This window comes from Camelus dromedarius, chromosome 16 (assembly GCF_036321535.1).
Source record: "Camelus dromedarius isolate mCamDro1 chromosome 16, mCamDro1.pat, whole genome shotgun sequence".
In the NCBI taxonomy this organism is placed as follows: Eukaryota; Metazoa; Chordata; class Mammalia; order Artiodactyla; family Camelidae; genus Camelus; species Camelus dromedarius.
Window position 1 is genome coordinate 26,794,329 of NC_087451.1, and position 24,390 is coordinate 26,818,718.

The following is a 24,390-nucleotide window of genomic DNA, read 5'->3' on the forward strand; positions in this document are numbered from 1 at the left end:
CGGCCAGCTTCACTGCTGCTTCTGCCCACTCGACCCTCTGCTGCCAGATCAGGCTCAGACCTCGATCTGCTCAGATAGTCGCCCACGAGGGAAGGAACACACCCAGAGGGCTTGGGCTCCACCTCGGATAGCAGGGCACTGCCCCCACTCTCCACATCACAGCCCACCAGCCTTGACCCAGGTTGTGGACATGACTGACCTCTGACCCTTCTTCAGCCTGGTCTTGCTTGAGGCAGGACCCCCACCCCCAACATGACCACCCCACCTTCACCATCCAGGAAGGGAACACAGGGCTACCCGGGCGGGCTCTGAGTAGTGGCCCAGTCTGGGCAGTCCTGCCCTGGGCCTCCCTGTGTTACCTTTGGGTCCCTCTGGCGTCTGGGGTGAGACCTGACCCAGTGTTGGCAGCATTGGTAAAGGCCCTCGCTGTGCGCTTTCCTGAGGCCACGGCCTTGGGATATTGGGACACAACAGAACATGTTTGTTTGAGTGTCTCAACCAAGTGAGCTGGGTAGGGTCGTCTCTAAAGAGTGGGTGCCTGGTTACCTAGGTTCCAAGTTCTGTTAGCCTCTATTGCCACGGAAGTGAGGTCACTTCCTGGGGTCCCCTTACCCAAGCTTCCTCCTTACACCAAGCTCCCCAAGGGCCCCTCTGGGCTGCCGACTGCTCACCTCCCACCCCATACCATGTCCACGCACAGTGACACCAAGCCAGCCCACCCCACAGCCCTGGGGAGGCCTGGGTGCAGCCAGGGCCCCAGCTCTGAGGACACAGCTGGGTTCAGACCTGGCTCCCCTTCCTCAGAAGTGCTGTGACCCTGGGCAAGCCACATGCTTCTCGGGTCTCCCCAGTCCCCCATCTGCACGATGGGGGTCCTTCTGGTCTCTGCTTCCTAGGGAAGCCATCAGGTCTGTAGACTATAAACACCTGCGGCCCCTGTAGCACCCGTGGGCTGGCATCACAGGGAGCTCACACACAGACTCAGCAAAGGAAGGATTCCACAGAGGGCTGGGGGAGTGCAGAGCACACCCCACACAGGCCTGGGTCTGCTCTGGGGTCTGGAGAAAGTCACCCTCCTTGCTGCCTGCTTCCCAGTCCCCCCGTGGGCGGGTTGAAATGAAATACAATTCAGACAGTGTCCGCTCTGGCGTACACCTTCCAGGTCCTCCTGTTATGTTCAGACTCAGGTGCCAGTGTCTCATCTCAGCCCATGTGGTGGGCTGCCCCACCATGGCTCCCTGCGTTCTTGCCTCCTGGTCACTCGGCCTCGTGTGATCCCCACACCCATGCCTCCAGGGTGGATGGACCTTGCGCCTGGGTTCCGACATGTAGACTGACTTGTGAAAGGTGTGTGACTTCCACCCATTCCCAGCTCCCGTGTTCGTTCTCTCTGTCTCTCAGTGCGTATTTCTCTCTCTGTCTTGTCTCTCCCTCTCTCTCCCTCTGCCTGTGTTTCTGTCTGTCTGTCTCTTTCTTGTATGTATATGTGTGTGTATATATATGTATATATGTATGTGTATTGTTAGGGCCCAGGGCAGGTCCCTTCTAAAGATGCCTTAATGACATACTAACTATTTTGAATTAATGTTACTTACGAATGACCCATGCAAGAGGGACACTGTCCACCTCCTCTCTGTCTCTCTGGAAGCAGGAAATAAATCTCCCCTATGACAGGTGCACCCCCTGGGGGCTGGGGGCTGAGGGCTGAGGGCTGCGGGCTGCAGACATGCTGGCTCCTGCAAATCAGTTCATGCCGGGAACCTTCCATTGTGACTGCTGAGGAGCCACTTAGCTTTGTGCTGACCAAAGCCAACTCCCCTCTCTGCCTGTTTCTGAGGAAAGGCCTGAGTCTGAGCTCCTACAGATTCTTGAGATTTCATGGCACGTGGACTGACCCGCACCCTCCCCTCCTGCCAGACCCCTTGTACAGACACTTCTATTTGGAGAGTTCTTTCACCTTATCCAGAAAATAAACAACACCCAGCCCCATACCCAACAAGCAAGCAAACAGATACCCGGCTGGTGTCCTTCTACCTCATCCACTTCGGAGAGCCACTCTCTTAGAAATCACTTAAGGTCAAGGACTTCCTGCTTCTCCCTTCTCTGGCCCAATGCCACCCTGGGATGAGCCCCATCTTAGCTGGCAGATCAGCACCACTCAGGTGAGCTGAAGACAACCCCTCAAAGTGGGCCAGCGAGAGCACCGTACGTTCAGTCACCTGCACACCAAATCGGCCATGAACATGGTGGTCCAGAGACCAGGGATGTGCATGTGCCTCCAACGAAGTCATTGCTCAGGAGACCCCAGCATCTATCACCAGCTTCTCCGTGTTCTTCTGACTTTCGCTCTTCCTCTTTTCAGCTGGTATCTTGCCAGATCGTTCATGGAGAAAGTGGATCTCATCTGGCAAGAGCATAATCATCTTCCCAACACCCCCTCTAGTGGTGGGCAAGGCTGGACAAGTGGCTGTCTTGGTTGGACCAGGTGCCTGGGAGGGGACTGGACGTGAAGCCCTCCAGAGGCCATCGCATGGTAAAAACATCTCTTTCTTCCTTGTGTGTGTTGTGAATCTTGATACGAGTGAAAAGTCAGTCTCTGTTCTGTGTGGTCTTGTCTGTCCTAATGCTCTTGGAAATCCTTGCCACAACTGTGGGCGCGGGTTGAGCACTTAAAGGCCAATATGGTGCTCACCACTTAAGACTCCCATGGGAGCAGAAGTCAGTCACAGACCAGGGTAGATGAGCACTGGGCCCCCTGCTGCCCAGAAGCAAATGTCCATGTAAGCAGGCACACTGAGAAACACTCATGGCCCCCGCCCCTGCAACGTTCCCACCTCTAGGGCACATCTTTTGTGTGGATCTGTCTCACCCAAACTTGCCATCCCGGGCCAGGGTGCACGTCTCTGTCAGGTAGGTCTCCCCTCCTATCCTCCATCACAGCTCCCTAGGGGTCCCTCCTCTGAGACACGAATATGACAGATTTCAGGACCATCACTGTGCCTGGCCAGGGAAAGTAGAGGACCCCCAAGTCATCCAAAGTCCTTGGGTCCTTGTAGCTGAGAGTACAGAGAACTGGACACATGCCAAGTGGGCATTTGGCCTCCCTGCCCTACCACCTGTAATGGAGAGGGGCAAGCCCTTTGTGAACAAGCCTCCTTGACTGCCAGAGAGGCTCTCAGGCAATGTATCTGGTTGGAGAACCCCTACTCCCACTCCCCTTCATCCTGTCTCCAGGGATTGCTGAGAGCACCCACCTGGACCAGCAGCTCCTACAGCCCCAGAGTCAGTCTGGGAACATCTAGGCCCTGACTTAAGAGGGGCAGCACTTTGGGTGTTTGACCATTTGAGTCTGGAGGTGGAAGCAAAGGAAGAGAGATGGCAGGACCAACTGCCATGTTCTGGGTTTAGCGATTCAGGGTCACTGATGCCCAGGGACGATGGTGCCCCCACTCCCCCCGAAGGGGCCCTGCAACATCGTTGAGTGTCCCAGGATTCAGAGACCACACCCACAGTGGAGAGAGGGGCTCAGAGCCATCAGTGTGCACACTGCATGCAGCAGGACCACTGGAAGGGGGTGCCCCACAGTTGTGGGAGGAAGCTAAGTGGACTGCTGTGTCTTGGCCATCCTTGCTGGTCACACACATGGAAGAAGAGGACTGGAAGAGCCCAGGGGCTCCTCAGCACCCTGGAAATTACCCCCAAGGAGCCTCGGCTGACCCTGACCTTAGGGGGTGAGAAGGTTGACCACCACCTCCTGGGTCTTGAACACCCGACGGCAGAATGTCCAACGGTAAAGATACAGGGAGTGGAAGGGAAGCCCCAGGAGTGCAGTTTTCTGGAGCCCCTTGAGTACGTGAATCTGAGAGGACACAACTGAGCCGGTACCACCCTGCAGAGGAACTAACACTAGCCTCAGTCCCTCCCTCCCTCATGTCCCATGGGTGTGATGTGATGGTAAGGGAGAGGCTACCGTGCAGTGTTTGTGTCCCAGCTGGGGATCCCTTCTCTGCTCTCTTTGATGGAGCAGCCACAGTGCCAGCCCCCTCCTGAGGTGTGCAATTCTGGGGTTTTGGGCTGTGCCATCTGGCCTGCTGAGGTTCAGTGTCAGGGAACCCAGGAACCAGCAGCCTAGCAGGGGTGCCGGGGACTCTCAGGACCTCAGCAAACGTCCCTTTCAGCAGACAGCCCAGCCAAAGTGGGGAAACTGGCGAACTACAGGTGGAAGAGAGTCACCATCTCATTGATGCTTCAGAAAGCCCACGTTGGGACTGGATGTGAGATGCATCATGAGGGCAGGAGTTTTGTCAGGGCCTGATGAAGGAGCCGGGCACAAGATCCAGCTTGGGCCAGGGCTGTAGCTGGGAAGTACTGTGGGGACTGGCCATAGACTCTGGAGGAAGAGCTGACAGTCACCGGGGTACAAGGAAAGTGGGGGACTGGGAGGCCGCACGTGTCTGGGCTTAGCAACCTGGGGTGTAGGGAGCTGCAGGATCACAGTCCTGTGAGGGGCCTGTTAGCCACAAGGTGAGAGGGGGATGTAGTCGATGGAAAGATGTGTCTGGCCTGGGAGAGGGGTCCAGGGAGGAAGAGGAGAGCCCAGGTCAGGGAAGGTGGGTTACAGCAGACTCCATGCAGGGAACTGTGGTCCTGATGGAAGCAGCTCAGAGCTGGAGAGGCGTGGCTGTCAGGTGCTCAGCTTCACTCTCCTGTTCCTTTGTAAAGCCACTGTGTCATAGTTTGAAACACTGCCAGGGGACCCCTGAGCCCACTATTGCCCTGGCTTCATCCAAGGGGCTCAGGTGGAAAACAGAACCACTGCAGGGACCGCCCACGTCCCCAGGATTGGCAGGATTAGCCCAGCATCACACATGAGTCAGGGAGTTGACTGTACCACTGTTTTTCTGCCCCCCGAGTCCTGGGCTCTGAGAGAAGAATGAAATGTCAGTTGTCACTGACTGTTTCAAATCCAACTCAATCTCAGTCAAGGCTTGTGGAGCCTCAGAAGCCACACAGTGTTTTCCTCTGCCCTCTCACTTGGGCAAGGCATTGCTGTCCCCGCTCTGCCTGTGCAGCCCCAGGTTCCAGCACAGTGTTGGCACCGAGGACACTCAGTAGGCAAGTGTGGATGTACACAGGACTGGGAGGAGGGACCTGCCAGCCACCATGTGCTCCCTTCCTGAGGGCTGGTGGTCCCCTCCTGGAACTAGCTGGACCTTTTGTCCCATCTGAGTGGGCATCAAGGGATAGTCAAGTCAGGCAGGACAGCCCTTGACCTCTGACCATCTGGGCAGGCATTCATGGTCCTCCAGCTCAGGCCAGCCTGGTCCTGTCAACCCCTGTTGCCAGTTACTAAGCTGACTATGCTGCTGGGCAATTCAACAGCTCCTTGGGCAGTGTAGAGAGCACCTTGGGATGTTTCAATTCTCTACATCCATGGGGTTGACAAAAGGGCCTTCTGCCTCGCAACCTCTTAGCTTGCTAAGAGGGATAATAAACCAGGTGGCACCCTGACCTGGGGTCCTTGGCGGCGCCACACCCCATCGCCTTTCCCTCCCCCTAGCAGAAATACTGGGCCTGAGGCCTGTAAGTGCTCTGCCCCACCAGGCCTCGCCACAGGATCAGCCTTGCATAGCCCTCTTTTCCCACGGGAAAAGCACACAGGAGAGGGAAGTGGGGAGTCCTGCTTGTCAGCACGAGAGACAGGGAACAGGGACAGCGACCAAAGTGCCTCGAGAGGCCTGGGACCGTAGCACCCAGAATCCCCTGCCTGGCCTGGGACTACAGTATGCAGAAGCCTCGATGTGCCCCCATCCTGGGGTTAGAGTGCCCAGAATCCTCAATGTGGCTTGGAACTACAGTACCCACGATCCTTGGTGTGTCCCATCCTGGGACTACAGCACCCAGAACCCTTGGCGTTTCCGCTCATCCGGGGACTACAGAGCCCAGAATTCTTGGCTTTCCCGCCCACCCTTGCACTACGGTACCCAGAATCTTTGACATGCTGCCCACCTGGGCACTACAGTACCCAGAATCTTCAGTGTTTCTGCTTCTCTGGGGACTACAGTGCCCAGAATCCGCGCGTGCCCCCTCCCCTAAGCATGGGGCTGCAGTGCTCAGAGGTATCAGTTTGTTACCCGCTCCTCACTGCCACCCAATCCGCGGACTACAGTACCCAGGACCCTCAGCATCTCTGCCAATCCCAGGACTACAGTACCCAGAATCGTCAGTGTTTCCGCTCATCCAGGGACTACAGCGCCCAGAATCCTCCGCGCGGCCCAGGAACGCTATACCAGGGACCACACTAACCCAATATGGCTCATTGGCAGCGGAGACTTTTACAAGCCTGCAGTTTGTTACCTGGTTGGTGGCCACTCTGGCGTCACCCTTTCCTGCTTTCGTTTTCTTCCCGGGAAGGTGGGCGACGAGGACCCGAGTGCGGGCCTGCAGTGACCTGGGCAAACTGGGCGCCATGGGCCTGTCCCCAGTTTTCGCAGGGCGGACTGAGGTCCGGGGACTCCCCCAGTTGCCGGCTAGACTGCATCTCTGTGTGCTCCTGTGGGGCCCCGAGTCCTTTCCGCTGGCATCCAGGTTCTTACGTCAGTGATGGTCACCTGGCGCCAGAGGCATCGGCGCCTATACCCCAGGTTTCTGCCCAGCCCAATCTTTGAACCTCTGTGACTTTCCTGCCAGCCCCAGGGCTTGAGAACCATTCCACCTGGTGGGAAGGCCTTTCTAGCCTGGCACCCTCTTGCTTCTCCCTCCAGTTCGTTACTCAGTTGGTTGAGCCAGGGCCAGGACCCCCTTGCATCGGCCAGGGAAGTTCTTTGTCTGATCAGGTTCACGCAGCCAATAATGAGACAGATGCTGAGACAGGAACAGCACAAGCTTTATTCAACGGCCAAAGACTGGCAAAGTGGTAACCTAGCTCGCAAATCAGCTTCTCAACCCAATTCAGTTGGAGACACCAAATATATAGGAAGGTCAAAGTGAAGGGGAAGGGTGGCGGGGGTGGGGTGGGTGGGTGGGTGGGGTCTGGTCAGGGTGGAGTGGGTGGAGATTTGAAAGAGTGGGAGGAATATTCATGACTTAACAAGGATGTGGTTGGACCCACACTGATGCAACTCCTTTTCAATCCTTGTATGGGAGTTTTGGGTTGTCGTTATAGCAGTTGTCAACTGTCATGGTCCTGTTGGGTATGTCACTTAGCATACTAATATATTACAATGAGCCGGTAATAAGGCTCAAGGTTGACTGGAAGTCAAATCCTCTGCAGTCTTGGGCCTAGTTGGTCAGTCTTTGTGTTTTTCTCTATGCAGCTTCCTCCTGAAACTTAGATAAGAGTAATTGGGTTCCACTCAAGGGAGCGGCGGGGAGTGAACGTGGGGCAACAGAGTCTGATACTTCAAAGTTTTGATGTATCTTGTGTCTTTTCCTTTGTATGAAAAGTTCTGAAGTGTGTAATTGTGAAAAAATTCAGAATTGCTTGTGTTTTTTAAATGCAAGTTGACAGTCTACAGTCTTTAGGAATATTCACTAGCTACTTAGGACTCCTTATTTGATATGAGTTGGTCTTTTTAGTGAGATTTTTGTCTGACTGCATTCTGTAATGTCCTCTGAGGCGCCACTTTGATATTTCTGCTGTCTTAACAAACGATTTTCCATTCACATATATTTTCCTGACCATACCCTGTATTTTATCTTTGTTTAGAATCCTTCCCCCCCCCCCCCCGGGAGAGGTAATAAAGGTTATTTTGGGAGATACTGTTAAACAAAATTAAAGTTGTGTGCATTAGCAACATAACTCAACATCCTTGACTTGGTATAAGAGTAACACATGTTCTTTCTTTCCTGTGTTCTGTTAAGTCACCACAAGCTAAATAGCTTTGTGAAACTGATATGCTGAAATTTAGCTTTACTGTTTTTGCTTATGCTCTGATGCCAAACCAAGCTGTTCATAAGTTTCTTCGATCTCTGAGTCCATCTCATCATCAGTATCATCCAAGTGTGGATCACCAGCCTCTGAAAAATCTGTTCCATTTTCTTCATAATCTGGAAAAAAGTCATCTCTTTCAAGTACTCAATACTTCTCCCGACAAGCTGGATGAACTGCAGGGAAAGGAGAGCCACCAGATGCGCAGAACATCGCTTCACGCATAGCATAGTCTCACTTTCAGGTGCCGCTTCTCTGTTGAGGTGCATGGGCTCCGCCCCAGTTACCTGACCAGCGTTCTACAAGTTTCATGAGCGTCTGATTTACATCTCTGCGTCCATTTGCATCTAGGATGACATTTTCAATTCTCCGAATAATTTCTTGCATACCAGTCTTTCCTTTATCCTTCCAGCATCTTCCAAACTGACCCTGTCAACTTCAGTAACTGTACTGCACAATTTAAATTGTTTTCTGGAGGGTTAGATAAAAGGGCATCCAGCATCTCCCGAAGAAGACCTGCTCTCATAACCTGGTCCATTTGTTTCCTTGATCACCAGGTTAAGATAAAATTCTTCCAGGAACAGTACAAATATGTGGAATCGTTTTCAAGTCACTTCATTCTTTTTGCAGCTTGTTCCCTAACTTAATATTAATTCTGGCATCTTTAAAGTAGCAATTGGTTGGAACTGCCACTCTCTGGAAGTTGACAATTGCTAGCTCCCACGTAAGGGGATTTGAGATAGAAATGGCCTGTTGATACATAACTTCCCCGTGTTCTTGCAAAACATCATATATTTTAACACAGCCATTCACTGTCTCTGCAAACCGTTCAGTTTCACTTTCCAAACCTATGAAGTGGTTTGTAAGATGATTCAAAAAGTCCTGAACATATTCATATAGAGTGGGACAATCCTCACAACCATCCCAGTAGGACTCTGTATAATTAGAGGAACAAATTGGAGGGTAAAATTCGGGGTGTTCACAGACAGCTTTGATGTGAATAAGGGGCCACAACCACCCGGGGCTTACCAGTGCTGACCCTGAGCTCTGCAGTGGGGTGTCACCTGTGAACTCGGCTTGTTCCCAGGAGGGTTCCCCTACAGGGTGGTTCTCGGAGAGAAGTGCCTATAGTCCATTTCTAAATTTTAGCATGTTATGTTATCTGGAGAGACGGAATTCCCCAAATCATGAAGTCCTGGCCCCTTTTTGTTTAATAGTCCTTCTTTTAGTTCTCTCTCTCCTTTTTGCCATTTAGTGGAAGCAGCAAGGAAGAAGCAGCAAGGAGACACTCAGTATTTTCTGGAAATCTTAGCTAGTTCACCCAATGCTTGGGCTCATTTTGAACTTTCCACATTACTCTCAGAACAGTGTTACTAAACTTTCTGACACGGCATAACAAAGATCCTCTTTCCTGTAGTTTGTAGTCAGATTTTTTTTGATACTATCCTTTAAGTCTTCAACAACAGCCTCCTCAAAATATGGACTTCTATTAATAGTATGTTCACACCACGTCAAGCTTTCACTAACACTTCTGAAATCCTTTTCATTCTCCCACTGCCTGTTATCAAAGCCACTCCCACATTTTAGGTTTTGGTTATAACAGCCCACTGCTATAGGTACCAAAATTTGTAGGAATTATGTAATGCTGCGTAGCAAATTACCGTGCAGTTTATGAACTTAGCAAACGTATATGTTCTCCCACAGTTTCTGTGGGTTCAGTATCCTGGAGGGGGTTACCTGGGTGGTTCTGACTCATGACCTCTCATGAGGTTGCAGCCAGGTCATCATCATCATTATCATCTGGTGCCAGAGGATCTGCCTCTAAGGTGAGTGTTACTCCTCTGCCTGGTACATTATTGCTGGTGAAGGGAGTTCCTCCTGGTTCCCTGCATGTGTTTGCTTGAGTGTGCTCAGTGTGTGCTCCAGGCATCCCCCAGAGTCTGTGAACCGAGAGAGACAGCAAGGAGGAATATCCTATGCCTTAGACCTGTTCTCCAAAGTTCCAAACATCACAAGCTTTTTAATATTTATTTTATTTTTAGTTTTTAACACCTTTACTGTGGTATGTTTCCTGTACAGTAAACCATACATATTTCAAATGTACAATCTGATGAATTTTGATAGATGTGCACACCCACGAAATGACCACTACAGTCAAGATAGCTAACATTTCCATAACTCCCCAAGAAGTGAAAATTTTGAACTCCTGATTTATCCCTTCCCACCCCGTTTACCCCCGGTAACCATAAGTTTGTTCTCTATGTCTGTGAGTCTATTTCTGTTTTGTCATTAAGTTCATTTGTGTCCCCCCCCCCTTTTTTTCCCCCAGATTCCACATATAAGTGATATCATATAGCATTTTCCTTTCTATTTCTGGCTATGTCATGTGACTTTTTGTTTGTTAGATGCAAAACTCCAAATTCAGCCCACACTCAAGGGTAGAGGAATTAGGCTCTCCCTCTTGAAGAAATGATGAAGGACTTTGTGGGCCTATTTAAACCATCACAGCAGGACCACTTTATATCTCTTCCCTCAAGGGTCACAGTCCTTTCTACCTGATGTGTAGTTCCTGAAAACATGTGCTTCATATGTTTGGTCATTTTTCTAGTTGCGCACTGATTTGGACCTTACATGCAGATTTTCTTCTCTCTGGCTTCAATTTCCTCACCTTTAAAGTGGAAATTTTTGGCTTAAAAGAAGAGACAGCAACAGAAAGATCTCATTTTGCTCTCTGCTTCCATTCCTGAAGCATTCACTTGTTTCCTTAGTTACCTTTGAGTCGCCTTAGATTTGGGAAGAGAATGTTAAGTAGTAACAGTAGTCTGCTTTAGCATATAAACTATCTGCCCCTTTATTGTACAAATTATCTAACATTTGGCTCTGGCTGCCTATTGCCCAACACAGGCCCAGGCATTACAGGGACCAATAAAAGTGTGAGCGACTCTGGGGCATATGTTCAGAGGGGACTTGGTCTCTCTCCTGAGTGTAGAAGACACTCTGATGAGGTAATTGGTAGCTGTAGTCATTCCTCAGAAGTTTCTGCTTTTATTCAGACAAGGGGAGCTCCAAGAAAAGCTTTCTCCTGCATCTGTTGAATCTCAGGTGTCTTCAGCTGAAAGTGTCTTTACACCAACCGTGGGGTTCTGCCTGGCTTTCCGTACCTCCAACTTTGTTCTTCTTTGTCAGGATTCCTTGATCTATTCTGAGCCCCTGGCCTTTTCCACATGAATTTTAGATTGGTTGTCAATTTCTGCAAACCACCACCTGGGATTTTGGGAGGGAGAGCTGAAATTCACCAGGGCACAAGGAAAGTGGGGGATTGGGAAGCCCCAGGTGTCTTGGCTCAGCAACCAGGGAAGGCAGGGCTGCCTCCTGGGATTTGGGGAGTGGCAGGATCACAGTCCTGTGAGGGGACTGTCAGCCTCAAGGCGAGAGGGGGGTACAATGGTTGGACAGATGCATCTGGCCTGGGAGAGGGGTCCAGGGAGGAAGGGGAGAGCCCAGGTGGGGGCAGGTGGGTTACAGCAGACTCCATGCAGGGGACTGTGGTCCTGATGGAAGCAGCTCAGAGCTGGAGAGGAGTGGCTGTCAGGTGCTCAGCTTCACTCTCCTGTTCCTTTGTAAAGCCACTGTGTCAGAGTTTGAAACACTGCCAGGGGATCCCTGAGTCCAGTTCTGCCCTGGCTTCATCCAAGGGGCTCAGGTGGAAAACAGAACCACTGCAATGTCCCCACAGGGAATGAACCCCATCAGGGCACTGGGCTCACAGGCTTTAGGAGACCCCTGCTGTCAGGACTGGTCTTCTTCCTTGCTCTGACGTGCTGGTCAGAGATCCAGTTACCCCATCCTGGCTCCACCCTCCAGGGCCTGGATTCTGGGACAGCTGGGTAGCAGTGCAAGACCCTCAGGCTCCTTTATCTGCCTCAGGGTGAGAATGTCTGAAAAGCTGCATTGGCTGATTTCAAAGGTCTGGGTGTTTCCAGCAGGTATGGGGGGAAGGAAGGGGTGTGAGGTTCCTACATCTGCAGGACCTTCCCATGGTAAAGAGCTGTGCCTTCCCCTGGCCAGTCCACTCCCCACGCCATCCACCTAGGAAACTCAGATCCAGGAGTATGAGGGCCAAGGCTCTCCCCTTGCTCATCTGTGACTTCCCATTCCCACAGCGAGGAGCCTGGTTCCCACCATCTGCCCTTTATCAACTCATCTCTCTTTTCCAGGTTCCATTCACAGTGGCTTCAGAATTGTTAGCCACTACACCCTGGAAAGGACTTTATAATACAAAGCCCACAGGTTAACAGTGGTCCATTCTGCCTTTGCAGAATGATTCTGTGCATTTCCAAAGTTAACTTAGGTTGGCACCTCTTGCCCACCACCGACTGTGAGTTTTTACACCCATTTCTAATACAGTTAAATTCTGTCACATTGTGTGTTCCATCCTGCGATGCTGCTACACCCTAAACCGCTAAATTTGAATAGATTATGATTGACCTTTGGGCTGTACAAATGTATGGGCTTAGACAAAATCATAGTGACACCAACCTAAAGTTTCACATGGAATACTTCAAACCCCCCCACCACCCCATGATCTGCTTATGTATGTAGTTTTGCCTTTTCCATAATTGTCCTAAATAGGGTCCTACTGTGAGCAGTCTCCTCAGACTGGATTCTTTCACTTAGTAATATACAAGTAAGATTTACCCGTGTCTTTTCGTGGGTTGACGGTTTAATTTCTATTGCTGAGGAGTATTCCACTGCGTGTGTGTGGGAGGAAAACCAGTTCTCCCTCTCCCCTTCTAGGCTTTTAGTTAACACCGCCCCCCACCCCCTAATAAGACAGATTACAGGGAGAAAAAGAAGCAAGTTTAATAACGTGTATACCTCCTGTATACAGGGGAGACACCCAGGAACACTGACTCACTCCCTGAAATGGCCAGAGGCATCACCGTAAGTATCACCTTCAGCTAAAAACAAAAGCGAGGCCTGGGGGAGGGAGGAAGTCATTTATGGCAGGTTGTCATGAAAGTTCAGCAAACAAGGGTGTAAGGTTTAAAGTTTGTGTCCGTTCACTTCATTCCGTATGGCTTCGAGTTAATTGTTTCTGAAGTATTTGGAGAAGTTATGGGCATTTGGCTCTATTTCAGTTTGAATTTCCAGTGTAAAGGATTGAGCAGAGCCGCGGTCAGGGCGGGGCCTCGGCTGGCTGTGAGGGTGGCTGGGCCCGCGCTTCCCCATTGGCTGGCCGGGCCCGGAGCCCGCCTCCCCCAGCTGTGGCGGGAACTCACGTGCGTTCTGCCTGAGGATCTGGCGTCCTGCGCAGCTGCCTGGGGCTGCATCTCCTCTGGACCTGCCGGGGCTTTGGGACAACAGGGGGTTTTGTCCCCGCTGACAGGAGCCCCGTCTCCTCAGGATCCAACAGGAGGTGCTGCACTGAGGGAAGGTGAGGAGGAAGGAAAAGTGAGGGAAAGTGAGGAGAAGCTTCCCGTGAGGGGCTGACTGCTGAGGGGAGGCCATCGTCAGAGGCCCTGGGGGAGGAAGGGCTGGATGTGGGAAGCTGTGGGTTTTAGTCAGATTCTGTGTGTGGTGCAGACAGTGTGCCATGTCCTTCTTTGGCGTGTGGTGTCCAGTTTCCCCAGCACCATTCATCGAGGGGAATATCCTTTCGCCGGTGCAGGTTCCTGGCTCCTTTCTTGTGAATTAACTGACCACATCCCTGTAGGTTTGTTTGCAGACTCTCTCTGGTCCATGTCCCTATGGTTGTGCCAATTCCACACCTTTTTGGTGACTGTGCTTTTGTAATGCCATGTGAAGTCAGGGAAGGAGATGCCTCCAGCCTGTTTCCCTTTTGTAGAATCTCTTTGGCTGTTTAGGGTCCTTTGTGTTTCCACATGTATGTTAGGAATGTTTGTTCTGTTTCTGTGAAAAATGCCACTGAAGTTTTTTTTTTTTTTTTATTGAAGTATAGTCAATTCACGATGTTCTGTTATTTTCTGGTGTAGGGCATAATGATTTGATGAGGCTTGCTTTGAGTTTGAGCACTGCCATGGGTAGAATGGACATTTTAACAACATTAATTCTTTCTGTCCACGAGCACAGGATATCCTTCCATTTATTTGTGTCTGTTCAGTTTCTTTCCTCAGTGTCTTAGAATTTTCAGTGTGCAGGTCTTTCACACCCTTGGTTAAATTTATTCCTAGGTATTTTTTTGGATGCAATTGTAAATGGGATTTTAAAAAATGTCTCTTTCTGATGTTTCATTATTAATGTATAGAAAGGCAACTGATTTTTGTGTATTAATTTTGTACCTTGTAGCTTTACTGAAATGATTTATTAGTTCTAACAGGTTTTTGATGGTTTGATGTGGAAAACTAGAAATCAGAATTCACCCTGTTTGAACTCCATCCAGGTCCCCCACAGCACCTAAGACACAGTGGCTCCTAATCTTCCCACAGTGCCTCTAAATTACATGTGGATGCCTGCAAGGGCGATGAGCATCAGCACTTTGGGTGAACTGGGTCACGTTAAGGATGGGCCTCTATGAGGAAATCTGATGTCTTCTCTGCTTTTTTGGTGTGGTGTTGACATGGTTGTTTTCAAAAGTAACAGTTTTTAATAAAGTTTCTTATAAAGTTCTTTATAAAATACTTTAAATAGCATTTTGCAGTACTCACATTTGCCACTTCACATAAATACTCCTGTGGGTTTTATCTAACACTGGGATACTCCCCCAGGGAACCAGCACATAAACCCCAAATGAAGAAATTTTATGGTTCACCTTGTAATCCCATCCACAGGCCCACTTCAGCCTTCCCCTTTGCCCCAACTAATGAAAATCCCCTTTTCCATTCTGTGCCAGTTTTCTTTTTCTGAAACTGTTACTGAGAGTTTTCCTCTTTTTCAAAATCTTAATGGATTTAAAGCACACAAGATGAGTACGATCCGGGTGGCATCTTCTGTGTGTCTCCTTTCACTTAGAATGTTTTCAATCTGTATCCAGTTTGAATCATTAGTGATTCATTCACATTTTTCATTGTCATTAAAAATACAGAAGGTAACATTTATCACTTAACCCATTTAACTATGCTTAACTAGATTCACGTTGTTGTACAGATGCCTCATCATCCATCTCCAGAACTTCCTCATTTTCCCCAGGTGAAGGAAGCCCTGTGTCCAGTGAACACTGACTCTCCTCAGCCCCTGGCAGTGACACTCTTTCTGTCTCTGTATCTGACTTCTCTGGATGCCTTGTACAAGGGGAATCCTATAATATTTGTCCTTCTGTGTCTGGCTTATTTCACTTAGCATATTGACTTCAAGATTTATCCACGTTGCAGCATGTGTCATAATTTCCTTAGTTTTTAAGGCTGTGCAGTATCCCATTGTGTATACACCACATGTAGTTTATCCATTCATCTGCTGATGGACAGGTGAGTTATTTCCACCTTTTGCTGTTGTGATTAGTGCTGCCATGGGTATGGGTGTACCCATTTCTATTCCAGTTCCTGCTTTCAAATATTTTGAACATATATCCTGAAGTGGCATTGATGGATCACACGTCAACCCCATGTGTAAGTTTTTGAGGAACTCCTGTATGGTTCTCCACCATGGCTGCACCATTTTAGTCCTTCATATGGCAGAATAATATGGCAGTTTATGGATGCACCCTGTTTGTTTATCTGTTTAGCCTTTGATGGACATTTCAATTGTTCTACCTTTGGGGCCATTGCACATAGTGCTGCTGTGAATATTTGTGTGCCTTTTTTTGTTTGAACACCTATTTTTAATGTTTTGGGGTCTATATCTAGGAGTGTAGTTGTTGAACCATAAGGTAACTGTATTTTTATCTTTTTGAGGGAATGACCAACTGGAAACATGGGCTGTACCATTTTCCAATTTTTCAAGTAATGTTTAAAAGTTTCAATTTCTGTACATTTTTGCCAATATTTGTTTTTAGTTTTCTGGATTGTAGGGCTTCTAGTGTGCTTGAAACGGCATGGCATTATGGTATTCACTTACATTTCCATCACAACTGATTTTAAACATGTTTTCATGTGCTTGTTGACTATTTGTCTTGTCTGGAGATGGGTCTATTTAAAAAATATTTAATTTTATTTATTTATTGGTTTTTCTTGTTTTTCACTTTTATCAGGTAGATTATTACTGTTTGACTGCACATATAATTATATTGCATGTAAATACATATATACAATATACTGTACTTTTTTTTTTAAGTTTACATATAGAGAAGGGTGTATTTAAGTCCTTTTACCATGTTAAAAATTGGGTTTGTTTTGTCTTTTTATGAATTGTGAAAGTTCTTGATATATTCTTGATAAAATTTTTTTCAAGTATATAATGTGCAAATATTTTCTTTGATTTTGTGTGCTGTCTTTTCAGTTTCTGGATAACATCTTTGATGTACAAATATCTTTAATTTTGAGGAAAGGCAATTTATTATTTTCTTTCCTTGCTTGTGTTTGCTATCAGATCTAGAAAAATTGCTAACTTCAAGGTCATGATGACTTATCCCCATTGTTTCTTTGAGAGTTTATGCAGCTTCCCTCCCTATCTGTGAGGTATTGGTTCCAGGACACCCTGTGGATACTAAATATCTGTCGGTGCTCAAGCCCATTATATAAAGTGGTGTAGTATTGGCAAATAATCTAAGCACAGCTTCCTGTATACTTAAAATAATCTCTAGATTATTATACCAAATAATACAATGTAAATGGTATGTAAATAATTATGAAGAAAATATAGCGTTATTTAAATAGTTTCTGGCATGCCACAAATTCAAGTTTTTCTTTATGGAAATTTCTCAAATTATTATTATTTTTTTATCTGAAGGAGACTGATTCTGCAAATGTGGAATCAGCAGATGAGGGCTGATTGTCACTTTACCACTTTAAATTTAGGCTTTTTATGTATCTTGAGTTAAATTTGCATGCGGTATGAAGCAGGGATCCAATTTCATTTCTCTTAGAAATGAAAAAATTTCACTGGATAGACAATTGCCTGGCACCACTTGTTGAAAACACAATTTTCCCCCCAATTTAATGTTGCCCACTGTGGTAAAAAAAAAAAAAAATCAGTGGATGTGTCTTTTCACATTAGAATTTTGCTCTGGATACATGCCCAGCAGTGGGATCTCGGACTTTTCTTGCTTCTGACCTAAGCAGGAGAAGGTCACTATGTGGAACCTACACTTCAGGAGAGGGGGCTTTAGTTCCACCTCCTTGATGGATGTCATGGATTATTAGGAATTCTTCTGCATAGGAGTTCTCCATTCAATCCCATCTATTAAACAACAACAACAACAACAACAACAACAACAACAACAACAACAAGAAAACCCAACAACCTATGTCATCATTTAACTTCACCATTGTGGACACCTGAATAGTTATTTTAGTCTTTTGGTTATAATCCAGCACTACAGGTTTGGTTGCTCAGTTTATTCCTGCTTTGGCTACTGAGAACTCTTTCATTGGCTCCTGTTTCCTTTGAGGTCGTTCCATATTTTGGGTTTTTTCTGCCCTGGTACCTCCTTACTTTCTGATACAAGATTGAAGATGATCCTGGCTCATATATTGACTGTCTCAGTCCTAGTATAAGCCATTTCTTCAAAGAGTCCTGATTCCTTTAATTAAAGAATGGTATTAAGAACTTACATATGGGAGGAAAATGTTCTCAGCTGACAATGCAAGGAAATGTGTGCATGTGTTCCCACCTTAGTGTATTGTTGTTGCTCAGGGACCACCCCCCGCCCCCCCCACCCCCCCACTCCAATCTGCCTCAACCACATAGTGTTTTAAATTTAAGTTACTTAGAAGTGGACAAAGCAAGAGGGACACTCTGACCCCCGCTCTATCTCCCTAAAAGCAGGAAATAAGCCTGTCATGTGAAAGGTTCAGAGGCGCATATAAACATAACTTGTGACTTCTTTAATTTACCAGCCCAAGCCCAAACTCTGTTTAGATTGAGTACCCAAAAGTTACACTTCTTTGGGCTGTCAATTCCTAACAAATTTATAGTTTTCTAGATGTATAAAATCTGCCTGTTTTCACTACCTCTTACTTCTCATTTCTATGAGAGTTTTGTGTGTAGGAATTAAAATGTCTTTTTCTTCTGCTGCTCTGTCTTGTGTTAGTTTTGTTATTCGTCCAGCCACAAGAAGTCAAGAGGGAGAGAGAGTGAAATTTCCCCCTTCCCAATAGTATACACTCCTAATTATAAAGATTTCTATGTGGAAATGTCTGTATTCATATTAAGCAGAAGACGGGCTTATACTGATGCCTCCAACTTGATCCATTATCTTATGGACAGGGTACATCTCCCCCCCCGCTTATCTGTAACTCCCAGTCAGACAGTAGAATCCTGGTTCCCACCATCTTCAGTCCATTCAATTCATTTCTCATTCTGCTCCAGATGAGTGGTTTCAGCGTTCTTAGCTCCTACCTGTGTGGGATGGATCTTACAGATCCCACTGTTTACGTGCAGTACATTTTCCCTGTAGGCTACATGTTCCATTCATTCCTGCAGTCACTGAGGCTGGCACCTTCTGCTCCACCGCAGCAGCGTGTGTTTTCATTCATTTCTAATACAGATCCTTTGTTACATCCTGTATTCCATCCTGTGACACTACCGCTTACTTAATCACTTAATTGACTTATTTCTGTAAAAAATGAAAATGTCCCTCACAAAGTGACAACCTCTACTCAGTTTTCTGAGAGTCTTTAAAAAAAATTACTCAGATTGTAGTAGTCACTAGGCTCCAGACCTATTTTGGGGGTGGCACATTCTGCTCCCCATGACATGAATGTGCACTACTTCACTTAGGAGTTCATCTACAGACGGGCATACTGACCACTTGAGCTTCGAAGCCGTTATGAATAGACCTCCTGTACATTACTCGATGTTTTTGTTTGAACAGTTTTTCAAAGCAGATGTCTAAATTCAAGAGCTGTCTCTTGGGGGGACTCTAAGTTGAGAATGCTTAGCTTTGGGAGAAACTGCCAAACTGTCTTCCAAAGTTGGCCATACCTGTTTTCCACTAGGATCTTGAATATATTTTTGCATGTTTATTTACTATCTGTATACCTTCTTTAGCTTGATGTTTGTTTCTATCTTTACCCGTTTTAGTGGAGTTGTTTGCCCATTTTAGTGGAGTTGTTTGTTTTAGATTTTATTGGTACAATCTGAGTACAAATCCTTTATCAGATACACATTTTGCAAATACTTTCTCTTAGTGTGTGGTTTCTCTTTTGCCTTTATGAATAAGACCTTTCACAGAGTAGAAGTTTATAGTTCTATAAAGTCCACATTATTAATTTTGTGTTGATTTGTTCACAGGCATTTGTTGTTGTGAGTTAAAACTCATCACCAGGCCCAAGGTCTTACAGATTTTCTCCCTTTTCCTTTTAAGACTCTTATAGTTTTGCCATTTAAATTTGTCTATGGGCAATCATGAGTGAATTTTGCTATCAGTTGTAGTTTGTGTCTATGTTCTCTTCATTCTATATGTTTTTTAAATTAATTGCTCCTTAACCAGTTTTTGAGACAACATAGTGAGCTATTTGGCTGTGTTTCAGCTTGGATTTCCAAAGGCACTACGTAGAGCAGAACTGCATTCAGGATGAGGTCTCTGGGCTTTGTGAACTCAGCGTCCCCTGAACTTTTTTTTATGGTTCACAGTGGGGCGCCAGATCCACCTCTGACCCACAGGGTGCAGGTGCATTCTGCCTATGGACTTAGTCCCTTGCACAGCCGGCAGGGGCTTGGTCTCTTCAGGACTGTCAGGGCTTCATCTTCTAGACAGTGGGGCTGTGTCCATGCTGTCATGGGCTGAGTTTTCTTGGGCATTGCTGTGAAAGGCACAATAAGAGTTAAAAAAGACAAAGTAGGGAGAAGCTTCCTGTGTGCAGCTGACTGCTCAGGGGAGTTCTGTCTTCAGAGGAACCTCAGAAAGAGGTTGATGTGGAAAACTGTGGGGTTTTAGTTAGTTTTGTGTGCAATCGAGATGGTGACCAGTGATGTTCTTTGGTGCATGGTGTCCCATTTTCTGGGCAATGTTTATTGTGTGGAGTGTCCTTCCCTCTTTGTATGTCCTTGGTCCCATTTTCATGAATTAACTGACCACAGCCATGTGGATTTATTTCTGGGCTCTTTATGCAGTTACTCTCATACGTGTGTCTGTGCTTGTGCTATTTCCTCACTGTTGTGGTTACTACAGTTCCGTGATACAGTTTGATGCTAGGGAGGGAGATGCCTCCAGCTGTGTCCTTCTTTCTCAGAACTTCTTTGGCTGTTCAGGGTCCTTAGTTGTTCTATATTAATAATAGGATTATTATTTCTATTTCAATGAAACATATCATTGAATATTATATTGATATTGCAGTGAATTTGTTGATATCTTTTGGTAGAATCAATAATTTAATAATAGTAATTCTTCCAATCCAGGAGCACAGAATATTTTTTCTGTTTATTTTTGTCTTCTTTAACTTCTTTTTCAATGCTATATAATTTTTTGAGTACAGGTCTTTCACATCCTTGGTTAAATTCCTAGATATTTTGTTCTTTTTGATACAGTTATAAATGTGATTGTTTCCTTGAATTTTCCTTCTGATGGGTTATTATTAGTGTATAGAAATGCAACTGATTTTTCTACATTGATTTCATATTGAACTTTACTGAATTTATTTATTTTAACAACTGTTTGTTAAGTGTTGTGGAAAATTGTAATTTTAAAATCTCACTGTTTCTCCTGCATCCCAGATCGTGCACAGGATCCAAGACTCGGTGGCTCCTGGTGTACTCATTCCACAGTGCCTCTTAATAGCAAGTGGACTCCTCCAAGGGCGATGAGCATCACAACTTTGGTTGACCTTGGTCTAGGTAAGCCTTGTCTTCCATAGCAAGGTTTGATGTCTGTCTTATCAGCTTCTTTGCTGTGGTATTGATATGGTTGTTTTGAAAATAATGGACTTTCCAGTAATTTCTATGATGGTAAATACTACTCACAGTTGCCACTTTATACAAAATACTGTAGGGTGTTTTACCCCAAACAGGGGTAGTCTCCTGAGGAGCCGTCATATAACCACCAGTGAAGAAGCCGTGTGGCGTCCACATCACTGTGTGACCCGCCGGCCCCTTCAGCTGTCACCACTTGGTCCAGCTGCTTGTTTTCTTTTTCTGGGTTTGCTACTGAGACTCTCACTGTGACAACCTTGATGGATGTAGAGCACACATGATGCCCATGTGATATGGGAGAAATTTATGGCTCTTTTCACTAGGGAGCTTTTCAGTGTTCATTAATGGTGTAAATAGTATCAGTACTACATTCCTACATTATTTTCATTGTGATTAAAAATACATAATATGACACTTTTCATTGAAATCATTTCAAGTACACATTTCTGTGGTATTAACTACTTTTACATAATTGTACAAACAAATTCAAGAACTTGTGTGCCTACTTTCAGCATGGGAGATGCCCAGGAAATTGAGTAATTCCCTGAGATGGCCCAAGACATCACCTGAAATGCCATCTTTCTCTAATACCAAAAGAAAGGAAGTTTATGTTCATTATGTAGATTTAAATCTTAGCCTTCTCTATTGACAAGTTTCCTGAGGTTTAATCTTCCTTCTTTTTCTGGTACAGAAAGGGAGATTACTTTTCAAGTTGAGATTTCCCTTATAAATGTAAATTTGCCTCACAAAAGGTAGTCTTGACTTGGGTATCATAGAGTTTCATGTGTCTTATTTTTTAAGAAATCTACCCATTGTAATCTTCATGCCAAAGAGATATATTTCAGGGTGTCACTTGCTCTCTTTCCATGGGTGTGCCCCAGCTTGCTTATGTATTCATGCATGGATGGACATCCTCATATTTTAAAGCTTTGCCATTATGAGTAGAGTTGCTGTGCATAATTGCATGCTAGTTTTTGTTTGAACACTTTTTCAAAGCAATTGTCTAAATACTAGAGGTGCAATGTTGAATTCTCAGGTGAGCCTTGAATAGCTTTAGAAAAAACTGCCAAACTGTCTTTCTGACCCTCAAGGTGCACACGTCTCACTGGTGCGTTTGGCTCCTGTGGGAACCTGGCTTCTTGTGGGGCTGGTGGTCTCAGCTTCAGGACAAAGCTCGACCAACCAAGTGCACGCAGACAGGAGCCAGATGTCTTCAAGAATCACCAGGAGAACAGATAAACAAGATTATACCGTATAGCACAGGGAAATATATACAAGATCTTATGGTAGCTCACAGAGAAAAACATGTGACAATGAATATATATATGTTCATGTATAACTGAAAAATTGTGCTGTACACTGGAATTTGACACAACATTGTAAAATGATTATAAATCAATAAAAAATATTTTAAAAAATCACCAGGAAGCATCACTGTGGGAATAAAAGGTGAGGAAAAAGTGGGGAGAGGCTCCCTGTGTGTGATTACAACTAAGGAGGTCCATTTTCAGAGGATCCAGCAGAGGGGGGGCTTGATGTGGAAAATTTTTTAATTTACTTGATTTTGTGTTTAGAACACTAAAGACAGTGTCTAGTGTCATTTTGGGTGGTATGGTGCCCCATGTTCTTGGCACCGTTTATTGAGGGGACTGTCCTTTTCCCATTTTGTGTTCTTGGCTCTTGTGCCATGAACTAACTGACAACATAAAGATGGTTTTTGTTTTTTTTTTTTCTGTGCTCCATATTCTGTTCCTCTGGTCCATGTGCCTATTTTTGTGCCAATATCTTACTGTATCTCTGCTTGTGACTGTAGCTTCCTAATGTTGTGTGAAGCCAGGGAGGGAGACGCCTCCAACTGTGTTCTCCCTTCTCAAGGTTGCTCAGGCTATTCCAGGTTCTTTTTTGTTCCGTACAAATGGTAGGATTTCTTGTTTTCTGTTTCTGTGAAAAAAAAAAATACCATTTGAATTTGGTAGAGTTTGCAATTAATGTGTACACTGCTTAGGCTTCGTGAATGTTACAGTAATGTTCTTCTAGTGCATGAGCACAGCTTTTATTTTGTGTGCAATCTCTTCAATTTCTTTATCAATGTTTTCTAACTTTCTATGTGCAGGCCTTTCACATCCTTGGTTAATTTTATTCCTAGGTATTTTTTTTAAATTTTTGGTACAATTGTTAAATGGAATTGCTTTATTAATTTCTCTTTCTGAAACTTCTTTATTAGTGTATAGAAAGTCAATCGATTTTCGTATATTGATATTGTATCATGTAGCTTTACTAAAGTTATTTATTACTTTTTAACAGGGTTTTTTTGTTGGTATTTTGATGTGGAAAAGTAGAATTCAAAATTGCCACTGTTTTTTTTTTTTTTTTTTAATCACATCCAAGTCGTTCACAACAACCAAGGCACAGTGGCTTATGAAATTATCTTATGGTGTCTCTTAATAATATGTAGATTCCTGCAAGGGTGATCAGCTTAACCATTTTGGATCAACTGGAACTGGAGAAGGCTTGGGCTCTGTAGTGAAGTTTGATGTTTTCTCTGCTTTTCTGTAATGATTTTGACATGGTTAATTTTTAAAAATTATTTACTTTCCAATAATTTTAAACATACAGAAAAGGTGCAGTAGCAGTACAGTGTCCTCTTCATCTGTAAGCTCAGGTTTCTCACTCATCACTGATGTAGCACGTATGCCACTTCTCATGACAATCTCTAGTGTGTTTTTACCTTGAACAGAGACACTCTGTGTCACCACATAACATCCAAGTGAGGATTCATTATGGTTTTCACTTCATAACGCAGTCCACAGGCTCAGTTCCACTGTCAGCACCTGCTCCAACTGTATGGCAATGGGTTTTCCAAATCTGATCCAATGTTTTATTTTTTCTTTTTCCCAGAACTGTTCTCAAGACTTTCTCTTATTTTCCCAACTTTGATTGAATTAAAGGGCATAAGATGACTAAGATCTGGGTGGCCTTTTCTGTATGTCCTGTTTTCCTTAGGATGTTTTCATTGTTCATCCCTGTTGTAACAAATGTCAGTACTTCATGTTTTTCATTGTGATTAAATCTATTCCACATAACATTTACCATTTAAATTGCTTTAAGTGTATAGTTTCATTACATTTATGTCATATAGTTTTTGGATATTAAGTATGTTTACATTGTTGTAGAAATATTCTCAGCACTCATCTCCGCTACTTTTTCAGTTTCCCCAAGTGAAACTCTATCCGTTAGTCACGAACTCCTAACCCCCTGGCAAGTACATTGTACATTTTGTTATTGAATTAGACTTATATGGATACCTCATCTTAGAATCATAGTATGTGTGTCCTTTTTGGTTTGATTTGGTTTGTTTCCCTTGAGTGACTTCAAAGTCCATCCACATTGTAGCGTGTGTCAGAATTACCTTACTTTTAAAGGCTGAATCCTAATTAATTCTGTATATACTACATTTTGTGTATGGAATCATCCATCCATGGACACTTGGGTTG

The 24,390-nt window shown here is 45.5% G+C and overlaps 1 protein-coding gene and 1 pseudogene across 6 annotated transcripts in view; one reads left to right on the forward strand and one right to left on the reverse strand.

The window, feature by feature from the left end:
• KCNJ12 (potassium inwardly rectifying channel subfamily J member 12) overlaps window positions 1–22,783 on the forward strand; it is an 89,177-nt gene extending 66,394 nt beyond the window's left edge. For 2 of the 6 annotated variants that reach the window (XR_010384362.1, XR_010384364.1), the window contains 4 exons: window positions 2,363–2,533; window positions 12,822–12,874; window positions 20,702–20,821; window positions 21,988–22,783. The gene's annotated coding sequence lies outside the window, so the exon portion shown is untranslated. Of the gene's footprint in view, window positions 1–1,030; window positions 1,348–2,362; window positions 2,534–12,821; window positions 12,875–13,228; window positions 13,368–20,701; window positions 20,822–21,987 lie in introns of those variants that run through there. The other 4 variants (XR_010384365.1, XR_010384363.1, XR_010384361.1 and 1 more) reach the window with 4 other exon arrangements.
• On the reverse strand, window positions 7,913–9,686 carry LOC105100609 (polyadenylate-binding protein-interacting protein 1-like; annotated as a pseudogene).
• Window positions 22,784–24,390: the final 1,607 nt, after the last annotated feature.